This window comes from Myotis yumanensis, unplaced genomic scaffold (genome assembly GCF_028538775.1).
Source record: "Myotis yumanensis isolate MYYU_CA2020_CCGP unplaced genomic scaffold, mMyoYum1.0.hap1 SCAF_10, whole genome shotgun sequence".
NCBI lineage: Eukaryota > Metazoa > Chordata > Mammalia > Chiroptera > Vespertilionidae > Myotis > Myotis yumanensis.
The window spans coordinates 69,621,512-69,630,277 of NW_027223761.1; the positions used below are offsets into that span (position 1 = coordinate 69,621,512).

The 8,766-nt window shown below is 38.2% G+C and overlaps 1 pseudogene; it reads left to right on the forward strand.

Moving 5' to 3' along the window:
- Positions 1-480: 480 nt before the first annotated feature.
- On the forward strand, positions 481-918 carry LOC139018283 (large ribosomal subunit protein eL28 pseudogene; annotated as a pseudogene).
- The last annotated feature ends 7,848 nt before the right edge of the window (positions 919-8,766 follow it).

Genomic DNA, 8,766 nt, shown 5'->3' on the forward strand with positions numbered 1-8,766 from the left:
ACTCCAGCTCTGAGGCCCAGCTGGCTGAAAGCAGGTTTCTGGGTTTTTTTTAGCTTCTATAATTGCAACAATGTTTCTTAAACTGCAAGCTCAGAGGCCGGCAGTGGCAGGCGGGGAACGTTGGCTTCCTCCATCACTGAAGCAAGCAAGCCTCCTGTTCACTTCAAGCTGCCTGGCTGCCGGCTGCCATCTTGGTTGGCAGTTAATTTGCATATCACCCTGATTAGCCAATGGGAAGCGTGTCGGAGCTACGGTTAATTACCATGTTTCTCTATTATTATATAGGATTATGATGTAAACATTATAGCAAGGAAAGTGGAGAGGAGCTTGAGCTTAAGAGCTAAGATTTCAGAGATTCAACTTTCAGCTCTGCCACTTATTAGTGCATGACTTCAGAGAAGTTACTTGTGTCTTGAAAAAGCCTTCACGATGAAGTTTAGAACAAATTTCTAGCTCTTTCCGTCTCCGGCTGCTGCCGCCATGTCTGCCCACCTTCAGTGGATGATCGTGCAGAACTGCTCCAGCTTCCTGATCAAGAGGAAAAAGCAGACATACAGCACCGAACCCAATAACCTAAAGGCCCGCAACTCCTTTTGCTACAACGGGCTGATTCACCACAAGACAGTGGGCGTGGAGCCGGCGCCCGACGGCAAAGGGGTGGTGGTCATCATGAAGTGGAGATCAGGCCAGAGAAAGCCCGCCACCTCCTACGTGCGCACCACCATCAACAAGAAGGCCCGGGCCACCCTGAGCAGCATCCGGCACATGATCCGCAAGAACAAGTACCGCCCAGATCTGCACATGGCCACCATCCGCAGGGCCAGCGCCATCCTCCACAGCCAGAAGCCCGTGATGGTGAAGAGGAAGCGGGCCCGCCCCACCAAGAGCTCCTGAGCACCCCTCCCCCTAAAGCAATAAAGTATCAGCCAGCTCGCCTCAATAAATAAATAAATAAATAAATAAATAAATAAATAAATAAAACAAGTTTCTATATTGAGATTTTGAAATTTTTTGAGTATTTTGCTTTCCTATGCCCCTATGTCATAAATGACATACTGAGGTCTCAGTTTCCTCAGCTATAAAATGGAAATAATAGTAGAACTTTTCTCAATAGGTTTTGAGAGGTTTCAACGAGTTAATTGCATTAATGTGCTTAGAGCAGCCTCTACACATAATTATTATCTATTAGTCATTTGAAAGTAATTTTCTAAACATTCTCTATATTCCAAGAACTGAGCTAAATCCTGGGAATATGTAAATAAATGAGTTCTATTCCCTACATTCAAGAATTTCATAATCTACTCAGAGAAACTCTAAGCAATTTTAATTTAACGTGGTATTTGCCAAATTAGCAGTACGCAAAAACTTATCTTCATGTTACATTTTTACTTGTGTGGCATAAAACTGCACTAACATTTTACTAGCGATATCAAGGTACTGGCTAAAACTGAGCTTGTCGTCAACTAAAACTTCTGAATTTTGTCATATGAATCACTGGTTATTCAAGTCGTCTTCCTGTACTATGCAATCAATTTTGATGTGTGTTTTTTCCTGTATTGCATTTCATCCACTTTAAGCCTGTCATTCCAACTTGTTAGGATTACTTTAAATCTAAGTGCCCCTCTCCCCCGCCCTAGCTCTCCCTCCAGGTTTGTATCATTGGCAGATTTGCTGTGCATGCCTTCCACATCTTCACTACATTTACTAGAAAGGACAGAGTCATGGACAGAGCCCTATGGCACCGTCAAAGACATCTCTTCCATTAGTACCTAGTTATTAGTCACCCTTTTCATATGCAACCAAACATAAATTTTACCTCACTGTATGATCATTCAGGCCAAGTTTTGTAGTTTTGCTCCCCAGAATATTGTACTGAGGTGCCCTATTAGGTAATAAGTTTATGATGTTTTGCTAAAATTAAGATATTTTTATTCCTATATACTACCTCCTGGTCTACTAGTCCAAAGAAGAGAAATAAATCCCTTTTTATGGTTCATTAAACTACCTAATGATTACCCCACCTCCCCACCCCCCCCCCCCCCCATCCTACCCCCTCCTCACCTCCTAAATTGTGAACTCGTCCCAGTCAGGAACATATAACTCTTTGTCCATAGTGCCTAGCATAATTCCTGACATATAACAGATGATCAATAAATAGTTGTTGAATAAGTGAATAAAACCATCTGTCCTATTTGGTCTTGATTCAAGTTTTATCCAGGATATTCCTATGCTAAATTGCAATGACTATTCCAGGCCAAGTATGTGATCACTCTTTGGAATTTATTGTTATGGGTTATTAATAATAATAATAATTTTAGGCATTAACTTAAGAATGATGGTGTAATGTTAGTGGATAGCAAAGAGAAAATAGAGTTCAATTCCTGTTACTTGTGTCTTTTCAAGGAAAATTATCTCTATGTTGAAAAAGATAAAATAAAATGGGTGAGGTAGATATAGAGATTATAAGAAAGCATCTGTCCACTCTCAATGAGTTCAAGTTCCTCAGTGGATTAAAACCAGAGAACTCAGAAATTTTGCAAGCAAATTCATTGTATTCATACCAGTGAACTCTAAAGAGAAGTAGAAAAGGGGTCTTAGAAGACATTATAGGTAAAGATAAGTCGCATTCTATTTTTCTACAGAGGAAGGAAAGAAAGTGGGTTGGCATTTCATTTACTTTTAATTTATTCTATATTTTCTTCTCCTTGGCCTACCTGTTTAAATTCCACCACCCACTCTCCACTGGCTATAAAGTAGATTGGCATTTCAATTACTTTTACTTTATTCTATTTTTTCCTCTCCTCGGCCTACCTATTTAAACCCTACCACCACTCACTTTCTCCACTGGCTACAAAGTGACATGTACTTTCACCTGTTCCTTGCTAAGAACCAGAACACAAATTCTCTTAAGTGTTTGGGATATTATTGCTATTCACAAAACAAATCTGTGAATTGCTATTCACAAAACAAAATGCTATTCACAAAACAAATCTGAGAAAGCTACCCTGCTTTTTGGGGGGTGGGGGGGGGAACAAAACAAAACAAAACACTAGTAATTCTGGCCCCTGGTCTGCATTTAATTCATTTTGATTTAATAAGCATGCTTCTGAACATCTCATGCAGGCCAGTCATTGTGCAAAGTGCCTCCAGAGAATGAAGGGGATAAATGGTCACCCTGCCTTTAAGCAACGTGATGCTTCCTCCTTCTTCAGGACCTATGATGCCTATAGGGATGGCAGCAATCCTTGAGGCACCATCCCAAAGCCAGCTTATGAATGTTGGCTTTTCTAAGGACCTCAGGCATGTGTGATTCTCATTGAAAGGACCTCAGTACAGTGAGGGAATAGTCCCTGGGGCATTTCTTCAGCCCCATTTACCAATAGGTAGATGACCAAAATACACACAACTCCAAGACCACCATGAATAACAACAATAGTTGATAGGTGACTGAGCCTGGAAGAGAAAGTGAATACAATGAGCGGCCAGGTTATTATGACCACCTGATGCTTGTAGGCAAATTAGCTATAATTTCGTGCTGAAGTTGCTAGAGGGCCAGACCATTATGATTTTTTTCCTGAAGATATCTGTAAACAACGAGATTTAACAGCCTTTGAACGTGGGATATATATTATGATGAGTGGCCAGATTATTATGACCACCCCATCAGTACTTCATTGGGCCACCTTTTGCCTTCAATACCGCGGCAATTCTTTTTGGCATTGACTCCACGAGATGTTGAAAGGTGATGCGAGGAATCTGACACCATGCCTGATGAATAGCACTGTCCAGTTCTGTGAGATTTGATGGTTCTGGAACCAGCTGCATGATTGCTCTTTTAACTTCGTCCCACAAATGCTCACTCAATTGGATTGAGATCTGTTGATTGTTGGGGCCGCCTAAGCAAGGTAAAGTCTCCCTCATGTCCTTGAAACCACTCCTGCACAATATGAGCACCGTGGCATGGCGCATTGTCTTGTTGGAAGAAGCCATCTCCATTGGGATATGCCATCAACATGATAGGATGAATTTGATCAGCAACGATACTTTGGTATGTTGTGCTATTCAGACATTGTTCCACACGAATTAAAGGGCCCAAATCATGCCAGGAAAACATGCCCCAAACCATAACACTGCCCCCACCAGCTTGAAGGGTTGTACTCATGCCTGTGGGGTGCATGCTTTCATGCTGTTTCCACCAAATTCTCACTCTGCCATCTGCATGATGCAACTAGAAACGTGATTCATCAGACCACATGACTTCTTTCCAATGCTCAACTGTCCAATCCTTGTGTTCCTGTGCGAATTGGAGACGTTTTATCTTGGTAACTGCATACAGCAAAGGTGTTCGAACAGGCCTTCGGCTTCCATATCCCATATGATGCAGTGTACAAATGTCAGGTGGTCATAATAATCTGGCCACTCAGTGTATATAAAATGAAAGAGCATCCAGTCCTCAAATCCAAATATAGCAAAGTAATGTAGCCAGATGTCTACAGGGCAAGGGTAAAATGAACAATTTTTTGTTATTATTTGATGATGTCACCTTTGTACTAGTAGTTTGTTTATTTGATTTAGAAATAATTCATTACTTAAAACAAAAGCAGGTTCTGGGAAAGAAATAAATAGGGAGTCATTGTTTAATGGGTACAGAATCTCAGTTTTGCAAGTTAAAGAGTTCTGGAGATGGATGGTGGTGATGGTTGCACAACAATATGAATGCAATTAATACACTTAAAAATGGTTAAGATGGTAAAGTTTGTGTTACTTGCATTTTGCCAAAGTAAAAAAATTTGAAAGGTAAGAAAACTATACCATGTTGAAGACAAGGCTAATCTGTAATGTTGAAATGTAATTTCCACTGTTTGGGAAGCTAAACTACTAGACCACCTACTTCAATACTGGTTACCTAGACCTCTCCCAACAAAATGTATTTAATGGTGATTAATGCAGAGTTCTAGGAAGGGGAAATTTAGCTTAGCAGCCTTATGGGTTTCATAAACTCTATAAAACTTTTTAACACGCTATGCTTGAAGCATATAGTGTAGCTACCAAAAACATGGGTTTTGGACAAGACAAACTGGCTTACTTTTCAACAACTCAGACTCTTATCCCTTCCTAGCTGAGTGGCTTTAGGAACCGTTATTTAAGATCTCTCGGCTTTGGTAAATCATAGGCATTAACATTACTTCTTGGATTGCTATAAGGAGCAACTGAGACAATGTCTATGAAGTGCCTAACTCATAGTAAGCTCTATAAGTAGTGTTGATTATTATTTGCACATGCTGTTCTTCAAGTCTAGAAAGTTCTGTGCTCCTGCCCACTTACACTAGCTTAAAGAGGGGGTGACTCTGACACCCCCTACACCAATGCCTAGTGGACCCTGAGTATATTAAATTCTATAATTGCATTTTATTTACTTATATATGTATTTCTCACATTAAACCATATTCTTTGGAGATAGGGACTGTCTTGTCTTTATATCCCAGGCATTTAGTCGTGCTTGTCACATAATAATAAAAAAAAATGTGATATGGTCACTAAAAGGCCTAATATAACATCTAGTAGTGTTTATAGAAATAGTGGGTTCTCTGTCTTTAAGAGTTTTACACAGAAACTCTTTGACCATTAGGGTGGCATCCTGCAGAGCATTAGTTTAATGATTGCATTAGATCCATAGTCACCAAGTATGTGAGGGTGTGGCAGGCAAGGTAGGAGATGAGTTTTCCAAGGATTCTTTCTTGGCAACTGTTCTGAAACGTTGTTATTATATCCTGTAGTATTAATTGTCCTCTTTGAGTAAGTGAAAATAGGATATAGAAGATGAATATTTAGGGGGTAGAAATTGCTTATTTAATTTGGTTTACATAGTCTTAATTGGCAACATTAAAAAAAAAATTGGCATGTTTTTCTATTCCCCACCTCCCAGCATTCCAATAATTTAAAAAATACTAAGCAGTGAAACAAAAAACCCAGACACTGATGGAAAATAAGAGCATTTCAACCCTAGTGTTCTGACTGTATGATACAGAAATCATGATCCCTACATACAGCATCTAACCATACACGTGGGCCCATTTTTAGAAATCTAAGAAATGAGTTTCCAAACTCATACCACCAACTTCCAGTAATATTAGGTTAGGACTCAGATATGCTAAGATTTCAGGCCAGTGAGAGTTTTTTTGAAAACTTACTCATGACATTAAGTCAGAGCCTTCATGTCACCAAGAAATTGCACTTCGGAAGGATGAACTAGGAATGGAGGTATATGGGGTCCTGAGGCAACCAGCACATTGGTAAAGTAGGAGCCCCAACTGGGTGCAATAAGCCACAGCAGTTAGATTAATTTTGTTTTTTAAAAGAATAAAACTTAATTCAGAACAACCAAAACCTAATCAGCCATTCCCTGGAAGAACGGCTGCTAAAAACAGACTAACTTCTTTCCCAAAACATCCTTAAATCATCATGTGCTTTTCCAGCATTTCCTTTCCCATTGCTTCTAACAAGCACGATGGCATTATATTTTTTATAAGGTGAAATGATCAGAAATTCCTCTTGTCTACTTATTAATTTAGAGATGTCAAAACCCAATGTTCATGACATTTCAGCCCATTGCATGGGAAGTGATGGTCCACACACTGAAATTGGCTGATGTTAAATAGTTATGTGCAAATGGAAACTTCTGCCAAAAGATTAAATAATAAATATATGAGTAGATGATGCAAAGCGGGGAAGGTGGTGAAATGTGGTTTGAAGAAAACCTGTGAAACTAGACTAGTGTTAAGTAAGCATTTGAGTATTTCTGGTATTTTAAAATAGTCTATATGACAAAGTTCTTCCTACAGAATCTGACATTATAGGATTAGAAGAAGGCAATTTATCAGCAGTTGTTGGGAAGTCCTCCCCCCTGTGCTTTCCCCAAAACAGTTACACAATCCTTAACATGGGGAAACTAGAGAGGCTTCCCGGAGTGTGCTTTGCCTATAAAACTAATTTATAACATTTATCTTAACAAGAGTGGCTGAAGACAGTCTTAATACTTAATAAGAGTTATTTAGCAAGTGTCTGAAGACCCAGTAATCAGACTACTTATTCGAAAACACTCCTATTATATAGTTCACTAGGAAATACAACTTTGTACTCCCCCAGGTATCTACTTCAAACCTCTACTCTCCTCAAATCTCTAATTCATCCTCCTCCTCCCTACACCCATAGGTCTTATCTCATATTTCATAGTAAAATAAAAGTCCAATAAAATAATAATACCTTATTACTTAATGATCCTTCTGCCTACCTCCATCCTTTTCTACATAAATATCTCTGTTTTTAATGGATCATTCTCACTGACATACAACCATGGCTTAATGAATGTCTCCCATCTTCGAAAATAAACAGTACTCCTTTGACTCCACATTTCTCTAGCTACCACTGCTTCTCAATGAAACTCCATGAAAATCATCTTTGCACCTGTCTCTACTTACCTGCTTCTCACTCACCCCTCAACCTCCTCTACTTGTGCTTTTGCTCCTACTATTCATCAGTGACCTAATCTTGCCACTATTCCAATTCTCTATCTTCATCTTTTGTAACCTCTCAGCAGCATTTGATGCAGTTACATGATCTCTTTTTCTGAGCTTCTTTCATATCATAATCACTTGATTTTCCTCCTACCCTTTTTCTACTTGGTAAGATCCTCTTCTTCAACCAAATTTTAAATGTTGGAGATACATGGGGCTCAGTACTCTACTCTATAATCCACCTCCATCTATGTTATCTAGGTGATCCCATCCAGTCCCATATGTTTTAAGATAAAGACCTGAAATTTTAGCACTAGTCCAGAGGTTCTTAAACTTTAGTGCTATAAAGCCCTTTGGCAATCTAATAAAGCCTAGGGACCCAAGTCACAGAATTAAGATTTTAAATGTTTAAAATACAGAGTATTATAAAGGAAATATATTGTATTAATAGAGTTATCAAATACTTGAAAGTAGGATTATGCTATTATAATAAGAGGTACTTCTATTCTAACCTATTAAGTAATAATACAGCAGATGGTCTAATAACTACCATTGATAATATTAATATAGTAGTGAGTGTAAAGAATAGTCAAAATTAACAGAGGTATGAAAATATCTCATATTTACTGGTCAATATATCACAAATGTTGCTTATATTACTGTTGTTTGTTAAAAACTAAATTTCAAAAAAATCAAATCCAGTGATACATAAAATAATGAATCATGGTAAAGTGGGATTCATTTCAGGAAAACAAACCTAATTCAGTATTGGTAGAACTGATAAGAGTAAGTCACCACATTAATAAAATAAAGAAGGAAATTACATGCTCATCTCAAAAGATGAGGAAAAAGGCATTTGACAAAATTTAATATCCATTTGTGACTTAAAAACAAAACTCTCATCAAACTAGAAATAGAAGTTTTCTTAATCTGATAAGGGGCATGTATCAAACAACCTACAGACAACATCATAGTAAGGGGTGAAATATTGGACCCTTTCCACCTATGACTGGGAGGGAAAAAGGATTTTTTTCCCACCACTTTTATTCAACATTATTTTGGAGATACTAGTCAGTGAAATAGACAATTAAATAAAAGGCATAAATATAGGAAATGAAGAATTATAACTGTCTTAATTCACAGATGATTGAATATATAGACAATCCAAAGAAATCTGCAAAATATCTACCAACACCAATAAGTTTAGCAAAGTTATAGTATACAATTTCAAAGCACAAAAATCAATTGTATT